Source organism: Podarcis filfolensis (assembly GCF_964270895.1).
Source record: "Podarcis filfolensis genome assembly, chromosome: 18".
NCBI classification, from domain to species: domain Eukaryota; kingdom Metazoa; phylum Chordata; class Lepidosauria; order Squamata; family Lacertidae; genus Podarcis; species Podarcis filfolensis.
The window spans coordinates 9,846,980-9,873,215 of NC_139622.1; the positions used below are offsets into that span (position 1 = coordinate 9,846,980).

The following is a 26,236-nucleotide window of genomic DNA, read 5'->3' on the forward strand; positions in this document are numbered from 1 at the left end:
GAGAAATCCTGCCCCCCACCTCCTAGTGTGTTAAATTAATGAATTAAAACAAATTTTCATGCAATGCTTTCCCCAAGGGTGTATCACCTCTCAGTCATTTGCACAATCTCCCCTGAAGGTAGGCCGGGTTTAAAAAATAAATCTTTGCCTCTGCACTTGTGATTCCCAGTGACTGGTATTTGTTGGCAAGGTGATGTCTCTGCTTTTTAAGATGCTGTCTAGGTTTGTCATTGTTTTAATTACATTTGTTGTTGTTGTTGTTGTTTAGTCGTTTAGTCATGTCCGACTCTTCGTGACCCCCTGGACCAGAGCACGCCAGGCCTTCCTGTCTTCCACTGCCTCCCGCAGTTTGGTCAAACTCATGCTGGTAGCTTCAAGAACACTGTCCCACCATCTCGTCCTCCGTCGTCCCCTTCTCCTTGCGCCCTCCATCTTTCCCAGCATCAGAGTCTTTTCCAGAGAGTCTTCTCTTCTCCTGAGGTGGCCAAAGTCTTGGAGCCTCAGCTTCAGGATCTGTCCTTCCAGTGAGCACTCAGGGCTGATTTCCTTCCGAATGGATACGTTTGATCTTCTTGCAGTCCATGGGACTCTCAAGAGTCTCCTCCAGCATTTAATTACATACATACATACATACATACATACATGCTACATGTTTGGGACGTTGATGCTGCAGCGATGGCAGTGGCAGAGGGGCGGCCGCCTTTACCTCAACCGCCACGTTTCCCCTTCCTCCAAGTCTTCTATCTCCTTTCTTTTGCCTGGCGCTGGGCCTGAACCCACAGCCCTGAGATTAAGAGTCTCATGCTCTGCCGACTGAGCTATACATGAGGGTGTTTGCTTCATAGCTGAAAAGAGGAGCCGCAAGCCCAGGGGCTGAATGTGGCCCTCCATATCTCCCTCTCTGGCCCTCTCCAGGCCACAACCCTCACCAGCCCTGCTTGGATGTCTCCTTACGCTCCGTTATGCCTCTTGCCTGCCTGCCTGGGATACAGAGAAGGGTGTGTTTGTTTCAGCCTACCTTGCCAACAAAGGTCTGTATAGTTCAAGCTATGGTTTTCCCAGTAGTGATGTATGGAAGTGAGAGCTAGACCGTAAAGAAGGCTGATCGCCAAAGAATGGATGCTTTTGAATTCTGGTGCTGGAGGAGACTCTTGAGAGTCCCATGGACTGCAAGAAGATCAAACCTCTCCATTCTGAAGGAAATCAGCCCTGAGTGCTCACTGGAAGGACAGATCCTGAAGCTGAGGCTCCAAGACTTTGGCCATCTCATGAGAAGAGAAGACTCCCTGGAAAAGACCCTGATGGTGGGAAAGATGGAGGGCACAAGGAGAAGGGGACGACAGAGGATGAGATGGTGGGACAGTGTTCTCCAAGCTACCAGCATGAGTTTGACCCAACTGCGGGAGGCAGTGGAAGACAGGAGTGCCTGGCGTGCTCTGGTCCAGGGGGTCACGAAGAGGCGGACACGACTAAACACAACAACAAACTGTTACATGCATTGGTCCAGAAGGAAATACGGCCCTCAGCCTGGAAACGTTTCCCCAATAAAATGCAGATAGGAACACTGAAACTCTTCTTGTCGCTTGATGCCTTTTTCTGTTGTGGAGCTTTATCTTTGGAACTCCTTGCCTACAGATATTTTCATGCTGCACCTCTCTAAGGAACGTCTTGAGACTGATCCGTCTCCCCAAGGCTCCTCTGATCTGACTGGTTGTTTCCCCCCAACACACACACAATGTCTCTTATCGCCTTCTTTCCCGTGTCTCCTTATGCAGATCGTAAGCCTACAGGTAGGGACTTGGTTGCTGTTTTGTGTTTTATGCTGTACACTGGCTTGTCGTTTATTTCAGGAAATGATATTAATTTTATTTCAGGAAATGATTTTAATGATAATAATACATCAGGATAGCATTGGGACTCTCCTTCGCTGGAGGTTTCAAAGCATTGCAAGTGGTTGGACTAGATGATTCTATGGGTCTATGATTCCGTGGTTGCTGCGAACAGAGATTGCAGATACAGTGGTGCCTCAGGAGGTCTGTTCTTAACCTGAAACTGTTCTTAACCTGAAGCACCACTTTAGCTAATGGGACCTCCCGCTGCTGCCGCGCCGCCAGAGCACGATTTCCGTTCTCATCCTGAAGCAAAGTTCTTAACCTGAAGCACTATTTATGGGTTAGCGGAGTCTGTAACCTGAAGCGTATGTAACCTGAGGTACCACTGTATAGGCAAGGGGTCATGCCTGACCCCAAAGAATCCCTCCATCACCTGAACTACAGTCGTACCTCGGAAGTCGAAAGGAATCTGTTCCGGAAGTCCGTTCGACTTCCAAAACGTTCAGAAACCAGAGCACGGCTTCTGAATGGCTGCAGGGGGGAATTACAGAGCCTTTTGTCTCAGTCAAAGGCTTGTTTTGCTGACCTGACTCTGCAGGAGATGATGGACCCTTTGGCTTTGGGAAGCTCCTCTTCCTGTCCTAGGAGCCAATTCCTAGGGGTCGTCGTCCCCCCAACAAAATATTTGAGGGGGTTGGACCCCCCAAAATTGATGGCCACTGCCATTCAAATGGAACTTGTGCACCATGTCATGTGATTCCCTGCCCCCCCAATATTTTCTTCAAGTTGGCAGCCCTGCTCCCTGTTCACATTATAGGAGGATGGGGGAATTAACGAGCCCTTTGGATCTGCAAAAGTCCTGTCTTCCTAGTTGCACTGCAGTAGATGTAGAACTAGGTAAAGGTAAAGGTAAAGGACCCCTGGACGGTCAAGTCCAGTCAAAGACGACTATCGAGGTTGTGGCGCTCATCTCGCTTTCAGGCCAAGGGAGCCGGCGTTTGTCCGCAGACAGCTTCCCGGGTCATGGGGCCAGCAGGACTAAACCGCTTCTGGCATAACAGGACACCGTGACGGAAACCAGAGCGCACGGAAATGCAGTTCACCTTCCTGCCGCAGTGGTACCTATTTATCTACTTGCACTGGTGTGCTTTCGAACTGCTAGGTTGGCAGGAGCTGGGACCGAGCAACGGGAGCTCACCCCGTCACGGGGAATCGAACCGCCGACCTTCTGATCGGCAAGCCCAAGAGGCTCAGTGGTTTAGACCGCAGCGCCACCCGCGTCTAGAGAGCCCTTTGGCTATGCAAAAAATTATCTTCCTGTTCACGCTACCAGAGGTGGAGGGTTTGAGAGCCCTTTTTGGCCTCCTTTCTGGTCCACACCACCAGAAATGGGGATTTGAAGAGCCCCTTCGCCTCTGCCAGTGCCTCCCTCGCACACCTCAGCCCAACCGCATCCTAAACACAGTCCCCGTCAAAAACCGCCTCTGCCACGTAATCTCATAAAAGGGCCTATAAACTGCCAAGGAGAAGATGAAGATGACGGAGAGAGGGAGAGAAATGAGAAATGGGGTGGGGGTTGAGAGATTACAAATATAGATACGCAGACGACAGAGATGGAAAGGGCTTATAGGATCGGAGCAGGGAAGAGGGAGATTAATGCAGATCCAAATATTCTTGGACCCCCCCCCAAAAAAAAACCCCACCCCGGTTTCCTGTACACATTGGGCTGTTTGTGCATGTGAGAGAGATGGGGGGGGAGAGGCTTGGGGAGAGACAGAGAGAGAGATGGAAAATGTATGGCACTAATTACGCCGTAATAATATGCATTTATACAGCTTCTTTCTTATGCTTCGGATGCGGGTTATTCAATAATTAATCACCCCTTGCGCACGCTCAAGCACCACCTTCTTACCACCGGCCTCTGAGGCGGCGGCATCTTCCCTCGCCGAGGGCAGAGCATCAAGGATCATCAAATATTTGGGGGCTCCCAAATCACCCTTTGGTGATGCTCAAAGCTGCACCTCCTCCTTGCCCTTCCAGGCCGCAGGGAGTTCAGCATCCCAGCTGGAATGTGCCCAGAACAGTTTTCTTCACCTGAGTCACAGAATCATGGACTTGGAAGGAATCACTGCTACGGAATCCCTAATAAGTTGCCCACCCAACCTCTGCTTAAAAGCCTGCAAGGAAGGAGAGACCTTTCGAGGTCTTCCGTTCCGCTGTTGAGTGGCACTCAGCGACATAAAGTTCTTCAAAATGTTCAGTCGGGATCTCCTTTCTTGTTTGGAATCCATTACTTTGTGGTTCTCAACAGAATATTCTTGTTGTTGTTGTGGAGTCGTTTAGTCGTGTCTGCCTCTTTGTGACCCCCTGGACCAGAGCACGCCAGACACTCCTGTCTTCCACTGCCTCCCACAAACTCATGCTGGTAGCTCCGAGAACACTGTCCCACCATCTCGTCCTCTGTCGTCCCCTTCTCCTTGTGCCCTCCATCTTTCCCAACATCAGGGTCTTTTCCAGGGAGTCTTCTCTTCTCATGAGGTGGCCAAAGTCTTGGAGCCTCAGCTTCAGGATCTGTCCTTCCAGTGAGCACTCAGGGCTGATTTCCTTCAGAATGGAGAGGTTTGATCTTCTTGCAGTCCATGGGACTCTCAAGAGTCTCCTCCAGCACCAGAATTCAAAAGCATCCATTCTTCGGCGATCAGCCTTCTTGATGGTCCAGCTCTCACTTCCATACATCACTACTGGGGAAACCATGGCTTTAACTATACGGACCTTTGTTGGCAAGGTGATGTCTCTGCTTTTTAAGATGCTGTCTAGGCTTAAAAGCCTGCAAGGAAAGAGGTCGTCTGTTCCGCTGTTGAATGGCTCTCCACAAAAGAAAGATCTTCACAAAGGGATCTCCTTTCTTGTTTGGAATCCCCTCTGGAGCAGGAGAAAACAAGCTTGCTTTCATCATCATCATCATCATACCTTGCCCATCTGGCTGGGTTTTCCCAGCCACTCTGGGTAGTTCTCAACAGAATATTAAAAACACGATAAAAGATCAAACATTGAAAACTTCCCTAAACAGGGCTGCCTTCAGATGCCTTCTAAAAGTCAGGTAGTTGTTTATTTCCTTGACACCTAATGGGAGGGCGTTCCCCAGTGGGCTTCATGTCCAAGCCTAGTTTTCCAGGTCCTAGTCCAACGCTCCAACCACTTGCTCACAAAACAGACACTGCCTTTGAGACAACAAGCCGAGTCTGTGGGATGTTCCTTTTTAAAATATCCTGCCATCTTTCCTTTAGGTTTAGGAGATCTATGTAAAAAGTCAACTTCTTTCTCTGTTTGTTCCCTTTGCTCTGCCACCTTCTAATTGCTCCTTGTCATTTCCCCCCTTTTTATATTATTGGGGGGGGTGTCAAATGTCTTTGTCATCTGTGTTGTCACCTAACAACAGAGAGCCGTTTTGGGTACATCGGCGCAACATAAACCAGACACGGATCACTGTCAGATACGTGGCTTTCTTGCTTTCGCTCTCGTTTCTTTTAAGGGAGACGTTGGGTTGTACCGGAGGTTCGCCCTCCTCATGAGTAGGACCCCTGACATGAATGGACGGGGCTGCCTTAGATCTATGCTTAGTAAAAAATCCAGCTGGATTTTGCCAGTGTTTTGTATGCAATGACACTTAATTTGCAAACAATTTTTTCCAAGTGTGTGTGTGTGTGTGTGTGTGTGCGCGCGCGAGCGCTATTTTCACAAACATGTTCATTTTCACTCACACTCACACACTCACACACACACACACACCTTCCCCCAATGTATGCAGTTTTTTGTCGGAGAATTGCATTGCAAAATTCGGCCAAGTGTGGATTTTAGCCGCATTTCAAGCGACAAATTCTTTTGAGGTGGACTCTGTGCTTTGCATTAAGGTAAAGGTAAAGGGACCCCTGACCATTAGGTCCAGTCGTGGCCGACTCTGGGGTTGCGGCGCTCATCTTGCTTTACTAGCCGAGGGAGCTGGCGTGCAGCTTCCGGGTCATGTGGCCAGCAGGACTAAGCCGCTTCTGGCAAACCAGAGCAGCGCACGGAAACGCCGTTTACCTTCCCTCTGGAGCGGTACCTCTTTATCTACTTGCACTTTGACGTGCTTTCGAACTGCTAGGTTGGCAGGAGCAGGGACTGAGCAATGGGAGCTCACCCCGTCATTGCGGGGAATCGAACCGCCAACCTTCTGATCGGCAAGTCCTAGGCTCTGTGGTTTAACCCACAGCGCCACCCGCGTCCCTCGTGCTTTGCATTGCTATTTATCATTTCTATTATCAGTGCTTTTTTTCTGGGGGGATGCAGGGGTACGCATACCCCTGAACATTTTGTGGATCTTTGTACTTTTGGCCATTTACTGTCTTTAGTTTTCCCAATTTGAACTGTAAAAACAGTGATTTTCTTGAGTGAAAATGAAAGTACCACAAAAGATTTTGTTTTAGAAAAAAGCACTGTCTATTATTATTACTACATTTATATTGTGCTTTTTCTCTAAGGAACTCGAGTTGTTCCCCGCCCCCCAACCTTCCATTTTATCCTCACAACAGCCCTACGAGATAGGTCAGGTTGAAAGACAGTGACTAGTCCCAGCGAGCTTCGTGCCTGAATGGTAGGATTTGAACACTGGTCTCTCCTAGGTCCTAGTGCAACGCGCTCTGACCTCTACGGCACAATGGCATTTTGCTACCAGGGGGAGACCGCTGGAACAATCAGAGGCCAGCCTTGCTCCAGCCTGCGGCCCGGTAGGCATTGCTATAAGGGATCGTCTAAGGCAGTCTAAGGTTTTCCTAGTAGTGATGTATGGAAGTGAAAGCTGGACCATAAAGAAGGCTGATCGCCGAAGAATGGATGCTTATGAATTCTGGCGCTGGAGGAGACTCTTGAGAGTCCCATGGACTGCAAGAAGATCAAACCTCTCCATTCTGAAGGAAATCAGCCCTGAGTGCTCACTGGAAGGACAGATCCTAAAGCTGAGGCTCCAAGACTTTGGCCACCTCAGGAGAAGAGAAGACTCCCTGGAAAAGACCCTGATGTTGGGGAAGATGGAGGGCACAAGGAGAAGGGGACGACAGAGGACGAGATGGTGGGACAGTGTTCTCGAAGCTACCAGCATGAGTTTGACCAAACTGGGGGAGACAGTGGAAGACAGGAGTGCCTGGCATGCTCTGGTCCAGGGGGTCATGAAGAGGCGGACACGACTAAACGACTAAACAACAACAACAAGGCAGTCATGTCCAAAGTTCATTTCGGGGGCCTAATCCGGCCATTCGGTCAGTTTAATCCGGCCCCTGTGGCAGTTTATTTCCTGGGGTAAAATCCTAAAAACACCTCAACAACTTAAACCCTAAAAAAAAGCTCAATGAAATATACTTGGAGTCGAGAGTGGATTTCATGCTCTTTATTCAGCTCATAGTGGGAGGAGGAATGAAAGTTTCCCCAAAGTATCTGCTTTATATACATTATTTACACAATGGGCTGCACGTGATTGGCTAATTCCGGAATTCTCCTGTAGGCCAATCAGGTTGTGGATTCACTTCCATCTGGAGCTGGATTGGCTGGCTCCTGCAGACCAATCATACCGCTGCATTGTTCTAGGACCAATCAGACTGCTGCATTTTGGATCCTATTGTTCTAGGACCAACCAGACTGCTGCATTTTGGATCCTATTGTTCTAGGACCAATCAGACTGCTGCATTTTGGATCCTATTGTTCTAGGACCAATCAGACTGCTGCATTCTGGATCCTATTGTTCTAGGACCAATCAGACTGCTGCATTCTGGATCCTATTGTTCTAGGACCAATCAGACTGCTGCATTTTGGATCCTATTCAACTCCGTACAAAACACTCAACATCTTCAATCCCCCCCCAAAAAATAATGTTAACAACTTTGGCTGGCCCTTTGGTTGGCACCCATGGCCCTTCACTTCATAAAATCTGGCCCTCTTTGAGAAAAGTTTGGACACCAGTGGTCTAAAGAGAAAGTTGTTTCACCCCATATGCACTGACTCAACTGCTCCAGTCTGCAGAACAGGCACCATTAATTACAGGAGCTACATAATATTCATTCTACAGTTGTGATAAACCTAGACAGCATCTTAAGAAGCAGAGACATGGTGGGAGCCACCACCAAGAAGGCCCTCTGCCTGGTTCCCTGTAACTTCATTTCTTGCAGTGAGGGAACTGCCAGAAGACATCTGACGGCAGCCCTGTTTAGGTAAGTTTTTAATGGTTGATGTTTTATCGTGTTTTTAATATTCTGCTGGGAGCTGCCCAGAGTGGATGGGAAAACCCAACCAGATGCGTGGGGTATAAATTACTGCTACTACTACTACATACATTTCTGTTAAGACAAGTCCACTCAGACGTTTAGAAAATCGGCGAGAGTTTTAGTACGTTTCTAGTCTGTTTTAACTTTTAGAAAATATTAAATGATTGCTAGATTCAGGTAGGTAGCTGTGTTGGTCTGACGCAGTCAAAACGTACCAGGAACAAACTTAGTTGGTCTCTAAGGTGCTACTCTGGTTCGCCAGAAGTGGCTTAGTCCTGCTGGCCACATGACCCGGAAGCTGTACGCCAGCTCCCTCGGCCAGTAAAGCAAGATGAGCGCTGCAACCCCAGAGTCGGCCACGACTGGACCTAATGGTCAGGGGTCCCTTTACCTTTACGGTGCTACTGGACAATTTGTTTTATTTTTTTATAGATTTAAATGAATGCTGTTAATTTTTCTTATTGCTAATTTTATTGTTTTGTTCTTTTTTTGTAAACCGCTTTGTGGTTGTTGTTTTACAATCAAGCAGCGTATAAACTTTAGGAGATCAACAAACAAGTAGCCCGCATCTTCACGGCCTAGGACCCTCGTACCTACGGAACCGCCTCTCCCGATATGCCCCACGGAGAGCCTCAAGGTCCATAAATAACAACACCCTAGTGGTCCCGGGCCCCAAGGAAGTTAGATTAGCTTCAACCAGAGGCAGGGCCTTTTCAACACTGGCCCCATTCTGGTGGAATGCTTTGCCTCATGAGACCAGGATCTGATTTCTTTCCGCAGGGCCTGTAAGACAGAGTTGTTCCGCCTGGCCTTTGGCTTGGAGCCAGTTTGATTCCCTCCCCCTCTTTCTTTCTTTCTTTTTCCTTTCTCCTCCTGTGATGAGGCTGCATTTTAACATTTTAACGTTTCAATATTTTTAATGTTATATTTTAATCTTGTTTTTAAGTTGTATTCATTCAGCTTTTTTATTATTGCTTGTTAGCTGCCCTGAGCCCGGCCTTGGCTGGGGAGGGCGGAGTATAAATAAAAAAATATTATTATTATTATTATTAATTTCCTTGTAAGCAAACGGAGGATGTGAATCGTCAGCAGACAAATATTCTGGAAGCACCCCTGGTTTTTTTTTAATGCAGGTCTGTTGTTGCTTTCATTGTGCACGCACGCACACAAACACACACACACACGCAGAGAGACAAATTCATTTCCCATTCCCAGAGCCCGCTTGATTGAACCCAGAAGGGTAAAGTTGCGAATTACAGCTCCAAGCAACCAGATCTTCCATAATTGCCCCCCTTCCCCCAGGTGGGAATGGAGATTTCAGAACCTGGAATAATTAAGGGGTTTGGGGAAGAGACGGAAGGACCATTTCCCAAGGAGAGAGGGAATGGGGAGAGGGACAGCAATAGGGTCACGGAGAAAAGGGTGATTCAATGATGCCTGCCCCCTCCCTTCCAATTAGGAGGAAGGAGAAGCGAAAGAAAGGACTCATTACGGGATAGCTAGATGAAAAGGGTGACACCTTGCCAAGAGGACAGAGCTGTGAAGCCAGCGCCGCATGTCTGTCGGGGGTCCCGGGAGACCACCGGCACGTTAGAATAGAAGGTTTTAGGAAGCTGCGTTTTACTGAGTCGGACAGTGGTTGTTGCTTGAACTGACTGGCACCAGGATTTCAGACAGGGAGTCTTCCCTAACCGTACCTACGTATCTGCTGTAACGTAGCTCAGGGTGGTTGTCGGTTGGGCGAAAGTTTCCTGTATCGCAGGGGGTTGGACTGGATGACCCTCAGGGTCCTTCCAACACCTGATTACTGCAATGCGCTCTCCGTGGGGCTACCTTTGAAGGTGACCGGGAAACTACAGCTAATCCAGAATGCAGTCACTAGACTGGTGACTGGGAATGGCTGCCGGGAACATATAACAGCAGTCCTGAAAGACCTACATTGGCTCCCAGGACGTTTCCGAGCACAATTCAAAGTGTTGGTGCTGACCTTGAAAGCCCTAAACGGCCCAGTATACCTGAAGGAGCATCACCATCCCCATCGTTCAGCCTGGACACTGAGGTCCAGCTCTGAGGGCCTTCTGGCGGTTCCCTCCCTGTGAGAAGTGAAGCTACAGGGAACCAGGCAGAGGGCCTTCTTGGTGGTGGCACCCACCCTGTGGAACGCCATCAGATGTCAAGGAGATAAACAACTACCTGACTTTTAGAAGACCTCTGAAGGCAGCCCTGTTTAAGGAAGTTTTTAATGTTTGATGTTTTATTGTGTTTTTAATATTCTTTTAGGAGCCTCCCAGAGTGGCTGGGGAAACCCAGCCAGATGGGCGTGGTATAAGTAATAAATTATCATCAGTGCTTTTTTCTGGGGGGACGCAGGGGTACACATACCCCTAAACATTTTGTGAATCTAAGTTTGGCCTCATTGAGGGGCAGTACTGTGGTACCTCGGGTTAAGTACTTAATTCGTTCGGAGGTCCGTTCTTAACCTGAAACTGTTCTTAACCCGAAGCACCACTTTAGCTAATGGGGCCTCCTGCTGCCGCCAGAGCACGATTTGTGTTCTCATCCTGAAGCAAAGTTCTTAACCCGAGGTACTGTTTCTGGGTTAGTGGAGTCTGTAACCTGAAACGTATGTAACCTGAGGTACCACTGTATTTCAATATGACTAAGAAAAGGAGAGTACCTCTAACCATTTTCGTAGAAAAAAGCACTGATATTGATGAGGATGATATAAAAGAAGGGTAGACAAATTCATGGAGGAGAGGACTATTGATGACTATGAGCTATGAAGGCTTTGCTCTGCAGGCAGAGGCAGTGATGCTTCTGAAGACCAGATGCTAGAAACCACAGGAGAAGAGAGAGTTGCTCTTCTGATCGGATCCTGCTTGCTCTTTCCCCCCTGGGGCATTTGGCTGGCCACTGTGAAAACAGGACGCTGGACTCTGTGGGTCATTGGCCTGATCCATCAGGCTCTTCTAAGCTTCCTGTGGAACCTCCAGGCCCAGAGACAGTCTATCTTGATTCTAGGCTCTTCGGGGCATTTGGCTGCTGTGAGAACAGGATGATAGCTGCCAACGTACAGATTTGAAAATAAGGGACCAGCAGCCTCGAAAATAAGGGATCAGCAGCCAAAATAAGGGATTTTCCAGGCACAGGTATGTTCAACTTCTGAGCCCCTCCGAGCCAAAGGCAGAAAGCCCAGCCAGCAGCCAAACGAAGCCTCAAGCAGTGGATCCCACAGTGCAGCAACCCGGCAAAAGGGACGCAGCAAGGAAAACCACCGTCCCCTCTCCGCTGGGAAGCGCTGAGCAAAAGCCAAACGAAGCCTCATCAATAAGGGACAGCAGCAGGACATGGCGCTGGGATAAGGGACTGTCCCACCAAATAAGGGACGCTTGACAGCTATAAACAGGATGCTGGACTCAATGGGCCCCCTTTGGCCTGAACCAGCTCTTCCAGTGCCGGATTTATGTATAAGCTAAACAAGCTATAGCTTAGGGCCCCTCCAAAAAAATTAAAGGGGGAAAAAACACCTGGATGTACATTTCCAAAATATAAGATCAAAAACAAATAAAATAAAACCTACATACAGCAACAGTGTTTTGTGTTGTGTAGGCTCCTGTGATGTGAGAAATGGGCTCCCTAAAATATCACTGCTTTGCTCCTTTCTATATATAGGGTGCCTACATTCTGCATGGACTGGTTGCATGGCCACATGGGCAAATGGCTTGAGATACCTATTAGGTCCATAAATTACCATATAGCATTTATTCAACAGAAAAACAGCGACAATTTGTTGTTGACAAAGGACAGCTGGGCATAGAAAGGGCCCCATTACTTTCAGTAGCTTAAGGTAAAGGGTAAAGGGAACCCCTGACCATTAGGTCCAGTCGTGGCCGACTCTGCGGTTGCGGCGCTCATCTCGCTTTATTGGCCGAGGGAGCCGGCGTACAGCTTCTGGGTCATGTGGCCAGCAGGACTAAGCCGCTTCTGGCGAACCAGAGCAGCGCACGGAAACACCGTTTACCTTCCCGCCGGAGCGGTACCTATTTATCTACTTGCACTTTGATGTGCTTTCGAACTGCTAGGTTGGCAGGAGCAGGGACCGAGCAACGGGAGCTCACCCCGACATCACGGGGATTCGAACCGCCGACCTTCTGATCGGCAAGTCCTAGGCTCTGTGGTTTAACCCACAGTGCCACCCGCATCTATTCAATACAACACGTTGCTGACAAAGGACAGTTGGACATAGAAATGGCCCCATTCCCTTCAGTAGCTTAGGGCCTCATAAAACCTAAATCCGGCCCTGAGCTCTTCTGATGTGTGCATGTGCTTGCAAAAGACTCACTGTAGTTCCACGGGGCATCGGCGGCAGGCCCCGGAAAAGTGCGCTGTCTTGCCGGCCCAGATTTACTGCTTCTCTGTGGCGCTACGGAGAGCCAGAGAGGAGAGTTGCTCCAGGAAATCAATCAAGGCGGCGAGTGCATTAGGATGTTCTCTAAGCACTCACTACGCAACGCAGCCACCATCCATCGTGGGGAGGGAAGAGGGAGGGAGTGCTGAGGGCGGGAGAATCTCTTTCTTATGGACTGGGCGTCCCAGAAGCATTTGTATCTCATCCCTCAGGGGAAACTCTGCCTTTCCGCTGTCAGCAAAAAAAACAACGGGAGAGTTATGGCTTGAGAGCGGCAGCTGGAACAGTGGAACTTAGTTCGGAGGATGGGGAGGTGTTGGCAACCCAAATGCACCCCTAGGTACCGTATTTTTTGCTCTGTAAGACTCATTTTTTCCCTCCTAAAAAGTAAGGGGAGATGTGTGTGCGTCTTATGGAGCGAATGCAGGCTGTGCAGCTATCCCAGAAGCCAGAACAGCAAGAGGGATTGCTGCTTTCACTGCGCAGCGATCCCTCTTGCTGTTCTGGCTTCTGAAATTCAGAATATTTTTTTCTTGTTTTCCTCCTCCAAAAACTAGGTGCATCTTGTGGTCTGGTGCGTCTTATAGAGCGAAAAATACGGTACTTTTCAGCTAGCCAGGGAACATCAGCGGTTGCAGCCTTGGGGTGCTGGGGGGGGCATCAAAAGTGCACTTTAAATGACCATGTAATAATTAATGTAAAAATAATTATTCATAACTGTGCAACGCAAGATGGAAAGATCTGTCCATTTCTCGTTTTTCCAACCTTCAATCTGTTTTCCACGTTTTGCAGCGATTTGCCAATTTTTTTTTAAAAAAATAACAATTCCCAGAATTTTCAGCAAATTCAACAGCATGATGTTGTTTGCAGGTTTTGACAATGGTGCACATTTTTGGAAAGCAATTTCCCCCAGCATTATGCACATTTGTACATTATTATTCTTATAAATGTTTTCACTTTTAGGCACACTTTGCCCTCGCCATATGCATTTTTTGGAAACGTTATTTGGCTGGGGAACTGCAAAAAGTGGCCGATGAACAGACTTCGGAGGCCGGCTGCGTTCAGGTTTGTGGGTTTCAGGAAGCGCAAATTTTATTGATTCGGCTTTCAGTGCCTGCTGAATCAAATCTCTCCTCCATCCCAAGTAATCGCTGGACTAGATGGATTTGGAGACAAAAAGCCACGTGCCAGAGCTGAGGATTTTCCTCCCCATAATTCACTTCCATTGTTCTGGAACAGGAGCCACCAATCTATATCTAGGTCTTTGGGCTTCTCTGGATTTTTGAGAGTTTTCTGGAGGCCACTTGCTCTCGTCACGTCTTTCCCCACTTCTGGGATCAGCCCTGAGCCAACATTAAAGTGCACTCACCCACACTTTGAGAGGGATCTGGGGAAAAGCCAGCGTTGGTAGAATCAACCCCAACAACTAAAAGGAGGAAGTGAGGAAACACTGTTTACCGTCCCACCACAGCGGTACCTATTTATCTACTTGTGCTGGTGTGCTTTCAAGCTACTAGGTTGGCAGGAGCTGGGACAGAGCAACGGTGGGATCTCAGAACCGTCGCAGGGATTTGAACCACTGACCTTCCGATCAGCAAGCCCAAGAGGCTCGGCGGTTTAGAGCACAGTGCCACCCGCTTCTGCCAACCTAGCAGTTTGAAAGCACACCAGTACAAGTGGATAAATAGGTCCCGCTGGGGTGGGAAGGTAAACGGCGTTTGCAATGCACTCTGGTTTCTGTCACAGAAGCGATTTAGTCCTGCTGGCCACATGACGCAGAAAGCTGTCTGTGGACAAAGGCCGGCTCCCTCAGCCTGAAAGCAAGATGAGTGCCGCAACCCCATAGTCGCCTTTGACTGGATTTAACCGTCCAGGGATCCTTTACCTTTTACCTTTATTCAGAGTAGAACCCACTGAAATGAATCTGCATGACTAAGTGGACTTCAAACAAATGTAGATACAATGGTACCTGTTAAACAAATAGGCTCCCGAACGCCGCAAACCCAGAAGTGAGTGTTCCGGTTTGCGGATGCTTTTCGGAAGCCGAACGTCTGACGCGGCTTCCGATTGAACGCAGGAAGCTCCTGCAGCGAATCGGAAGCCGCGCCTTGGCTTCCAAATGGTTTTGGGAGTCGAACGGACTCCTAGAACAGATTAAGTTCGAGAACCAAGGTACCACTGTATAGGCCAACTTTCAGAGGGAAATTTACCCTGCGAGAAAAGTAAGTCTTTAAAAAAAAAAAAAAAAAGGAAGGAAGGAAGGAAGGAAGGAAGGGCAGGTGTAAAAGAGTTAAACCACTCTGTTAAGCCACTCTGGAAATTATAGCTCTGGGGGGCAATCAGGACCCTTAAACTACAGCTCCCATTATTCTTTTGGGGACACCACTGTGAGGGCGAACGGGCTGCTGCTGCCACCGCCACCCTCAGCAACCCACCACCCGAGGCAACTGGTTCACTTTGCCAAACGATAGGGCCGGCCTGTGCCTGGCTGCGCCAATGTCTCCCGGCTTATCAGATTCCGCACAGCTGCCCCTTCTTAGCGCGGTCGACATGCCGGCAAAGGTATCTCTTTCTCCCTCTCGCCTGTTGTGCCTGTTCTTAACGCGCCGCCTCCATTCATTCTGCTCCTGTAACTGTAAAATTGATTTTTTTCCCCTCTCCCCCCTCGCCACGAGGCGCTTGTCGTTTGCGGCCAAGGGTTTCCGAGACAGGGCCCGTTTTCTAATTAGTCGTTCCGGAGCGAGCGAGCGGAACCCGGGACAGGAGCAGGGCGGATTGAGAAGGGAGAAGAGGGAGCGAAAGACGACGTGGTGATAATAGGCCGCGACAAAGGAAAGGAGGGTCTCCGATATGATGAGTTATAATGGAAGGGTTCCTTCTTATTCTCCTTCTCCTTTTTACGCGAGAGATGAAGCAATTAGGAAGCCATTCGCTCCAAGTGCTCGGCAGGAAATTAGCCGCGGAGGTAACCACCGGAGAAAGCCAGGCAAAGAGGGAAGGGAGATTTCGTTGCTATGATTTATTAGGACAGGAATGGGGGTGATTCGGCCCCCTGGGATTCTCTGTTCGGAACAATGAGGACTAGAGTCTTAGCTGATTTTAAAAGAGGGTAGACATATGTCAAACGTAAGAGGAGCCTGCAGGTTCAGACCGGCGACCCTTCTAAGTCCAGCATCCTGTTCTCACAGTGGCCTGTGGGAAACCAGCAATCAGGATTCGAACACAAGAGCAACTCTCCCTTTCTTGTGGTTCCAAATGCAACTGGCATTCAGGAGCATGGCTGCCTTCAGTTATGTTTGCCATCTTCTTCTTCTTCTGCGATCCCTCGTAGCCGAGTAGGATTGTCTTCCATTAACACGGTTTTAACAGTGAGTCCGTAAGTGACTGTGGAGGCCAATTCTGGATCCACACGTCCTTCCACAGTGGGAACGTAGGTTTCCAGGTGGGAGTTGATCCCGGTGAGGGTTTGCCAAGCGTGTCTTCCTCTTAGCACGTTTCTCCCTTGCGTCCTGAGTTCGAGTGTCTTCAAAGCCCACAACACCTTTGGGAAAGGCTGTTCTCCAACTGGAGCGCTCGCAGGCCAGTGTTTCCCACTTGTCAGTGTTTATACTATATTTCTTTAGATTTGCCTGGAGAGAGTCTTTAAACCTCTTTTGTTGACCACCAGCATTACGCTTTCCATTTTTAAGTTCGGAGTAGAGTAGTTGCTTTGGAAGACGATAATCAGGCATCCGAACAACATGACCAGTCGAATGAAGTTGATGTTTCCCACTTCTAAAGCCACCCAAATCGGAAGCGAGCGCCACAGTTCAGCTATGCACTGTGCGAAGGACTTTCTTTCACCTGCCCCAGGTCTTCCGGTATGTCTAGGAGTTCTAGAGAGAAGCTTCTCTCTCCAGTTTCTGCAAGCCAGGCATCATTTCACATTATCACGTCCTTTCCTCCTCACTTTTTCTCCAACCAAATTCCTGCGTTGATTCCTGCATTGCACGGGGTTGGACTAGATGACCCTTGGATGTTTCCTTCCAACTCTACAATTCTAATATATATATTAGAATTATATGTGTGTGTGTGTGCGCGCCACCTTTGCTGTCACCTGCTCATCTTGATCTGCCAAGAGAAATTACCGTATTTTTTTGCTCTCTAAGACTCACTTTTTCCCTCCTAAAAAGTAAGGGGAAATGTGTGTGCGCCTTATGGAGCGAATGCAGGCTGCACAGCTATCCCAGAAGCCAGAACAGCAAGAGGGATTGCTGCTTTCACTGCGCAGCGATCCCTCTTGCTGTTCTGGCTTCTGAGATTCAGAATATTTTTTTTCTCGTTTTCCTCCTCCAAAAACTAGGTGCGCCTTGTGGTCTGGTGCATCTTATAGAGGGAAAAATACGGTATATATATAAATCGCATACACACACACACTTTATTAATTTTCCAAAAATAACAAAACAATAACAATATCAAAACAAACAAATTGACTTCCCTCTAGTCCCTTCCTTGGTTCCATTGTTTATCAACATACTGCATGTCCATTGTCAAGTTATAAACCATTGTATTACTTATTGTCCATTCAAAATTAAATTACAAGCAGTATTAAAACCCTACCTATGTATTAATCTGAGTACATTGCTTTTGAATATATGCAATAAACTCCTTGCAATCTTCCTTAAATTTGTTGTCGTCTCTTCCTCTTAGTTTCATTGTCAATTTTGCTATTTTAGCATATTCCATTAATTTAACTTGCCAACCTGCTTTCCAATGTTGTGCTAATAATATTCAGGCGGCCGTAGTAGCATATATAAATAAGTTCTTTAGTGATCTTGGTAAATCCACTCTGGTAATACCTAGTAGGAAAGCTTCTGGTTTGTTTGTTTTTTAAAAAATCTTCATAAATCATTTCCCAATGTTTCTTTCCAATTTTACAATCCCACCACATATGGAAAAATGTCCCTTCTGTTGTTTTACATTTCCAACACTTACTTTCTTTTGTTTTATATATTTTTGCTAATTTCACTGGAGTTAGATACCATGTATTCATCATTTTCATATGATTTTCTTTAATCGCCACCCAACTTTAAAATTCTAAATAAGTTCCAGACACTGCAATATTTCTTCATGGGGACTTTGTTCATCCCCTTAGATCATTTTGACTGACCTTTTCTGATTTTCTTCTTCCAAACGCTGCAGCAGATTTTTATAGTGACAATATGATACTGGCCTCGCCCGCCCCCCCCTTTCCTAATGATGCCCAGTATGTCTACTCAGAAACAAGTTCCACTGAGCTCCATGGGATTTGAAGGAAGGACTTCCTTCAGCCTTACTGTGCAATCTCTGCTTTTACTCAGAGGTAAGCTCCACAACAAGGGATGCGGGTGGTGCTGTGGTCTAAACCACAGAGCCTAGGACTTGCCGATCGGAAGGTCGGCAGTTCGAATCCCTGCAATGACGGGCTGAGCTCCCGTTGCTCGCTCCCTGCTCCTGCCAACCTAGCAGTTCAAAAGCACGTCAAAGTGCAAGTAGATACATAGGTACCACTCCAGCGGGAAGGTCAACGGCATTTCCGTGCGCTGCTCTGGTTTGCCAGAAGCGGCTTAGTCCTGCTGGCCACATGACCTGGAAGCTGTACGCTGGCTCCCTCGGCCAATAAAGCGAGATGAGCGCCGCAACCCCAGAGTTGTCCGCAACTGGACCCAACAGTTAGGGGTACCTTTACCTTCTTAAGCCCCACAACTGTTCAGTGCAGTTTGCTCCCCATAGGATCACAGCCGCAATACGCCATCGATAGATGGGTTGGTTAAATCAGTCCAATTAATAGATTTCATATTTTGAGCCTTAATATGTGCAGAATGGAATGGAATGAGAGCGGAGTGGAAATCAAAGCTTCACATTGCAGAGTTTGGGGTGGGGTGGGGAATAATAATTTGCCAGGCACATTAAAGGAAAATTCTCTGGGTTTTTTGTTTTTGTTTTTTGTTTAAAAAGCAATGTTTGATCTCACCAGGTCCACTCACCTTTATTAAGGTCGTTAATTTAAATTGTTCACAATAATTCCTTAACCTCTGCTTAATTGCTCCACAGAAGAGCGATCTGCTTTTCCCTAGCCCTGCAAATTGGGACCTTGTTCCTCAATGCATGGAAACTGCACCCCCTGCAGGTGATGACTGGTTACTACATGGGGTTTTTTAAAAAATAAAAAACCCAGATCTTTGTATTTTCACCGCCCCCCCCCAAAAAAAAATCTGTAGGAATCGAAGGAGACAAAACTGAGGGTTCCAAATAATTGTTTCAGGGTTCAATGGCTGGGAAACAGTTTTGAAAAGTACCTGTAGCATACTGTAAAGATTTGGGAACTCTGAAGGTGGGTCCATTCCAAAACCAAAGCATTCCAAAACCAAGGTGCGCTTTCCCATAGAAAGTAATGCAAAACGGGTTAATCCGTTCCGGACTTTTAAAAACAAACCGTAAAACAGCAGTTTAACATGAATTTTACTATCTAACAAGACCATCGATCCATAAAAGGAAAGCAGTAAGCGATGTACTGCAGTCACACAATCAGTCCATCAGTAGCTGAACTGGATTCCACACAGTCACAAAAACAAAACAAAAAAAGCCGCAAAAACAGACAGACCTCAGCGTAACACTCAAAACGGAGCACGTTCAGCTTCCAAAAAAAGTTCGCAAACCGGAACACTTACTTCCGGGTTTGCAGTGTTTGGGTTCCAAGTTGTTTGAGTACCAAGGCGTTTGAGAACCAAGGGACCACTGTATATAAAATTCATTCACAGAAAATATTCTTGTAAATATTAAAGTTTTACAGAAGATTCTTTCGAATCCTAGGACTCCCCTCCTCCCCTCCATGGGTTCACTGAAAAACTTTTCCAACTGCGTATTGTAAGTCCATCCAGTTTACAGTCCTCCAATATATCCAAAGTCTAGGTATTTAAAGAGTTATTTAAAACCTGTCAAAGAGATCAAGTGTTTGCCGTGGTCTTTCGGATACAATCTATATTTGTCCCATTCTCTGTTGGCGTTTTGATCTTCCCGATTCCTGATTTTCCCAGTTAGCCTTGCCATCTCTGCATAGTCCAATAGTTTCATGTGCCAGTCTGCCCTGGTATCTTGTCGTCTTTCCAACTCTGGACAAGCAACACCCTTGCAGCTGTTGTGGCGTACATAAACAGTCTTTTCAGTATCTCTGCACCTACCAAAAAAACCCTACTGATTTTTTAACAAAGGCCATTCAAAACATTTTCAACTCATGATATATCTTCTCCCAGATTTCCTTTATCACTTTGAGAGCCAGTGTGGTGTAGTGGTTAAGAGCGGTAGTCTCGTAATCTGGGGAACCGGGTTTGCGTCTCTGCTCCTCCACATGCAGCTGCTGGGTGACCTTGGGCCAGTCACACTTCTCTGAAGTCTCTCAGCCCCACTCACCTCACCGAGTGTTTGTTGTGGGACAGGAAGGCAAAGGAGAATGTTAGCCGCTTTGAGACTCCTTAAGGGGAGTGAAAGGCGGGATATCAAATCCAAACTCTTCTTCTTCTTACAGTTCCACCATGTGGTGAAAGGTGCCTTCCTTCTCCTTACATTTCCAACAAATATTATTTGAAGATGGCTATTGTGCTACCTTTCCGCTTTCTCTGGGCAAAGCATCCCCAATTTCCGTTCTTCATAAGGCTCGGCTTCCAGACCTTTGATCATTGCCCTTCTCTGCATACATCCCAGTTTGTCGATACAGTTACTTCCCTCAGAGCTTCAGTGTGCTGATGACAACGTAGTGTGCACACTCAGAGGATGACCTCCAAAACCACCCTAAATATATTCGCAGAAGCTTACGAAAAGCTTGGCTTGTCGCTCAACATCCAAAAAACCAAAGTGCTGCACCAACAAGTACAAAATAACCCATCTGCAGTGCCACAAATCCAACTCAATGGTGTAACATTGGAAAGTGTCGATCACTTCTCCTACCTGGGCAGTTACCGGTATCTTTCCACAGTCTTCCCACATTGATGCCGAAATCCAGCATCGCCTGAGCTCTGCGAGTGCGGCATTCTCCTGACTGAAGTGCAGAGTTTTTGAGGACCAGGACATTCGCAGGGAAGCCAAAACGCTCATTTAGAAAGCTATTGTACTACCAACCTGACTGTACGCTTGTGAAACGTGGACCACTTATGAACACCATCTCAAACTCCTCGTAAGATTCCATCAACGGTGTCTCCGAAAATTTTTACACATCATTTGGGAAGACAGGCGAGCTAATACCAGTGTACTGGAAGAAGCAAAGATCACCAATGTTGAAGCAATGATTCTTTGTTGGACGGGTCATGTTGTGATCAACTCCCGCCCGGAGACCTACGACCCCATTGTGGAAGGACATGTGGATCCAGAATTGGCCTCCGCAGTCACTTATGGACTCATTGTTAAAACCGTGTTTATGGAAGACAACCTTACTCGGCTACGAGGGATCACCAAAGGAGGAGGATATTCCCAGATCTACCTGCTCAGGCCCCTTCATGGATCACTGCCTTGCCGTGGTGAAGGGGCTTGAATAACTCAGAGAAGCTATGAGCTATGCCGTGCAGGGCCACGCAAGATAGACAGGTCATAGTGGAGAGTTTTGACCAAACATGATCCACCTGGAGCAGGAACCGGCAAGCCACTCCAGTATCCCTGCCAAGAAAACTCCGTGGACAAAGACAACAGGCACATCCCCTCTCCATTCTGAAAGAAATCAGCCCTGAGTGCTCACTGGAAGGACAGATCCTGAAGCTGAGGCTCCAAGACTTTGGCCACCTCGGGAGAAGAGAAGACTTCCTGGAAAAGACCCTGATGGTGGGAAAGATGGAGGGCACAAGGAGAAGGGGACGACGGAGGACGAGATGGTGGGACAGTGTTCTCGAAGCTACCAGCATGAGTCTGACCCAACTGCGGGAGGCAGTGGAAGACAGGAGTGCCTGGCGTGCTTTGGTCCAGGGGATCACGAAGAGTCGGACACGACTAAACGACTAAACAACAACACCTGCTCAGGATTAAACCTGGGACCTCTTTGACCCGTTCTACGCTCCTCGTTTTGGGGAGGCGGACAAGGCTCTGGGGATGCGCGGCACGGCCTGCTCCATGCGTTGCGGAGAAACAGTGGGGTGTGACCCCCTCGCTTCTCCAAGGTACCATCAACATGTTGTCAAGCAGGGGGCCTCTTGACCTCTGGGCCGCAAACAATGCTGCCTCTCCTCCATTTACACGAGAGATACATGTCTTTCTGGCCTGCGACGCACTCGGCGCTGGGGGAAGATTGGCAGGGGACAAGGCTGGTTTCCCACATGGGGGGGCAGCACCCGGATATGCACTCCTCGCCTCCCCGCGGCAGGCGTAAAATGCCGATTCTCATTTGCGCCTGTCAAACAGCGGGGAAATCCTGGTGTGTGTGTGTGTGTGTGTGTGTGTGGAGTGGGGGGATTGTGCCAAGAGAGGAATGACCGGCTTTTTGGGGGGGGGGAGTGTTGAGGCCTGTCCACACAGAGAGCAGAAGGAGACCACAAAGCAAGCCTCTTTGCAGCCGACTGCCACACAACCTTGCCACAGCAGTGACAGGCGAATTTTTGCAGCAGAGAAGTTGAAGAAAAATTCGGGATTTCCGAAAGTGACAAAACGATGCGTTTTTATTTATACGAAGTCTGGTTTAAAACCAAAAAACACACAACCGTCCAATCCACCCCCCAATCTTCTCGCCTTGTCAGCGCGGCGTCGGCTGTCACTCACCGGCCTTCCCCGAATTCTCCTTCAAGTTGTCATAGCGAGACGGGGGGCCGGGTGTGGGTGGAGGGGGGCCGGATTATGCTAACGCGGTGTCCAGAATCGATTCAAGTGGAACGCTTGTTTGACTAGCGGAACCGCTGGTCTGAGCGGAGAGCGTTGAGACCCTGGATTTTCCCACCTTCCCGGAACAATTTGGCATTGTTTTGGTTCCAGGCTCGGTGAGCTCTTGTCCTGGAGATCTGAATGACAGAGCTTTTGAGTCTATGCGAGGCTGCTTTGAATTTCTAAGACCCTCTCTGGAAGTCCCCATGGTCTCCCACTTCTGTTGTCTTTCCCTTCTAACCCCCCCCCCCCCTTTGCACTCTCTTTTGACTCCCCCCCTTCACTCCAATTCTTCTAATTCCAAGCCTTTAGATCCCTAACGTATTTCCCCCCTCTCTTATCCGCATGCCCCCATCTCCTTTGACCGTCCAGAATTTCACTTTGCTCTCTTGCGGTTGCTGCAGACATTTCCCCTTTTCCGAGCAAAATATAGAGAGGGGAGGTGGATTTCAGGGAGAGTTGGGGAAGTGTTAGGATCAGGCCCTTCCCCCCCCCCCAAAAAAATGTTTAGGGGTGCTCTCATTTTGACTCAAGAAAATCACTGTTTCGTAGTTCAAATTGGGGAAAAATAAAGACAGTAAATGGACAAAAGTACAAAGATCCGCAAAATGTTTAGGGGTATGCGTACCCCCAGAAAAAAAGCACCGGTGAGGATGCTTACATTACTCGCCACCCCAACCCATTTTTTTTAACCAGAGCAGCTGCTATTTTGCGCACACACACACACACACACACACCCTGTATTTTAAATTCAAGGGCTGAAAAAATGAGCCCTGGAGAGGAAAACTTATTATTTATTAGTTGATTTCATAAAATCTACACACTGCCTGGTTGTATTCCCCCCCTCAAAAAAAGGCAGTTTACCAAAAAAAGACAAAGCAATAAAATTATCAATAAGACAAATGAACAACAATGATATGAATAAAAGGAAATAAGGAAAACACATTAAAATTTGCACCAGCTTTCTAAACATCTGGGGAGGCTTGCCTGAAATATTTTTAGCAGAAATAGAAGTTATTGATTGATTGCCTACATATTTTTACCTTTCTCCTTCAAGGAGCTCAATGTGGGGTATGTGGCTTTCCCCCTGCCCATTGAAACCCTACAACAGCCCTGAGAGGTAGGCTAGGCAGAAAGGTAGTGACTCACCCAGCGAGCTTCTTCTGGTTGAGTCACGCAGTGCTGGATTTAAAAAGGTAAAGGTAAAGGGACCCCTGACCATTAGGTCCAGTCGTGACTGACTCTGGGGTTGCGGCGCTCATCTCGCTTTACTAGCCGAGGGAGCTGGCATGCAGCTTCCGGGTATGTGGCCAGCAGGACTAAGCTGCTTCTGGCAAACCAGAGCAGCGCACGGAAATGCCATTTACCTTCCTGCCAGAGTGGTACCTATTTATCTACTTGCGCTTTGACGTGCTTTCAAACTGCTAGGTGGGCAGAAGCAGGGACCGAGCAATGGGAGCTCACCTCGTCGCGGCGATTCGAACCGCCGACTTTCTGATCGGCAAGTCCTAGGCTCTGTGGTTTAACCCACAGCGCCACCCGCGTCCCGCGTGCTGGATTTACGTATAAGCTAAACAAGCTGCAGCTCGGGGCCCCACTCTCTTGGGGGCCCTGAAAAAAATTAAAGGGGGGGACTAGATGTACACTTCCAAAACATAAGATAAAAAACAAATAAAATAAAACCTACATCTAGCAACAGTGTTTTGTGTTGCGTAGGCTCCTAAGATGTAAGTCATGGGCCCCGCCTGCTCCCTAAAATAGCACTGCTTTGCTCCTTTCTATATGTAGGGTGCCGACATTCTGCATGGACTGGTTGCATGGCAACATGCACAAATGGCTTGAGATGCCTATTAGGTCCATCAATTACCATATAGCATAGATTCAACACAAAAAACAATGACCATTTGTTGTTGACAAAGGACAGCTGGACATAGAAAGGGCCCCATTCCCTTCAGTAGCTTAGGGCCTCATCAAACCTAAATCTGGCCCTGGTTGAGTGCGAAGACTTGAACCCCGTTGTCTCCCAACTCTACAATTCTATGATTCTATATTTGGCTTTTAAAAGCCGCAAACGCTTTCGCCTTTCCCTTTCCAAGAAGCCGGCCCGGTCCACCATCGCTTCAATAGTTTTGGCTCCCTGAGACTTATAATCAAATATTAGAGTTGGAAACCCAATGGGTCACCTAGACCAATCCCCCTACAACGCAGGAACAACCCAACAAAATTATACCAGAATTCACGGGCCTAAAGTAGCCACGCCAGTTAATTTCAGTGGATCTACTCTCACAGTTTGGCTAACATTGGATACGATAAAGGTAAAGGACCTCCTAGACGGTTAAGTCCAGTAAAAGGCGACTACAGTGGTTCCTCGGGTTACATACGCTTCAGGTTACAGACTCCGCTAATCCAGAAATAGTGCTTCAGGTTAAGAACTTTGCTTCAGGATGAGAACAGAAATCGTGCTCTGGCGGCGAAGCAGCAGCAGGAGGCCCCATTAGCTAAAGTGGTGCTTCAAATTAAGAACAGTTTCAGGTTAAGTACGGACCTCCGGAATGAATTAAGTACTTAACCTGAGGCACCACTGTATGAGGTTGTGGCTCTCATCTTGCTTTCAGGCCAAGGGAGCCGGAGTTTGTCCGCAGACAGCTTTCCGGGTCATGTGGCCAGCAGGACTAAACCGCTTCTGGCGCAACGGGACAGAAACCAGAGCGCACGGAAACACTGTCTACCTTCCCACCACAGCGGTACCTATTTATCTACTTGTGCTGGTGTGCTTTCGAACTGCTAGGTTGGCAGGAGCAGGGACCGAGCAACGGGAGCTCACCCTGTCATGGGGATTCGAACCGTCAACCTTCTGATCAGCAAGCCCAAGAGGCTCAGTGGTTTAGACCACTGTCTCCGAAGCGCTTTCTGCTCCTCTGTGAGATGGGACGTGCAAGGCCGTCTGCGGCGTTCCGAAATACGCCCGTACGTCAGATTTGTATGGAGTTGTTTCTTCCCTCCCGTCCCTAATAATCCCTAACATGGAATTCTGCGCTCTCTCTTCTTCCCCCCCGACTGCCAATGCACACTGAGCTGACATTTTGATAAAACTATCCGCCGCGACCCCGAGTTCTCGTTCCTGGGAAGGAGACATCAGCCAGCATAAATACTCTGGTGCCAGGGGGACAAGAGTCTACCTTTAATCTCCCAGACGAAAAATAAAATAATAATAAAGCACCATTCTGCCTCCTGCTCTCCAAGAAGCCAGTCTTCCTCCCCACTCTCTCATGTTTTCAGCAAATATAGAGCCTATAAATATATGAATTTATCAGCAGAGAAAATCCATTCTTTTACCTGGAGCAAAATGCTAACGAGGGCTCTCTGCCGGCGCGGCTGACAGTTCCAAAGTGTGTTTCAGTCACAGGCGAGACAACTCACTTCTAGGGGGAAATGAGAGAGGGAAAGTCTGGCAGGAGGCAATGGCAGGAGGCGAGACTGTGGCGGAAAGGGAGTGCTGTGTAGTGGTTACAGCAATGGTGCTCTGCTCACGGGAAAGCCTTAGGGCAGTCTTGCCTTTATACTGCACCCCCCATAAGCCCTGTCATGGTCCAGTTCATGGGCGATCAAAGTCCCGGCTGGGGACGTCGGGACCGGGGGCAAGATGGTGGGGAGGGAGCAGGAACAGGAGTCCAGAAGCCAGGAGTCAGGAAGCCAAGGGTCCGAGGGTTGAGAAGCAAGGAGTCACGAAGTCATGGGTCCAAGGGTCGAGAAGCAAGGAGTCACGAAGCCAAGGGTCCGAGGGTTGAGAAGCAAGGAGTCACAAAGTCATGGGTCCGAGGGTCGAGAAACAAGGAGTCATGAAGTCAAGG

General features: G+C 48.1%; 1 protein-coding gene across 1 annotated transcript in view; it reads right to left on the minus strand.

The window, feature by feature from the left end:
• EFNA2 (ephrin A2) overlaps window positions 1–25,746 on the minus strand; it is a 190,381-nt gene extending 164,635 nt beyond the window's left edge. Inside the window, exon 1 of the mRNA XM_083594960.1 lies at window positions 25,722–25,746. The gene's annotated coding sequence lies outside the window, so the exon portion shown is untranslated. The remainder of the gene's footprint in view (window positions 1–25,721) is intronic.
• Between the last annotated feature and the right edge of the window lie 490 nt (window positions 25,747–26,236).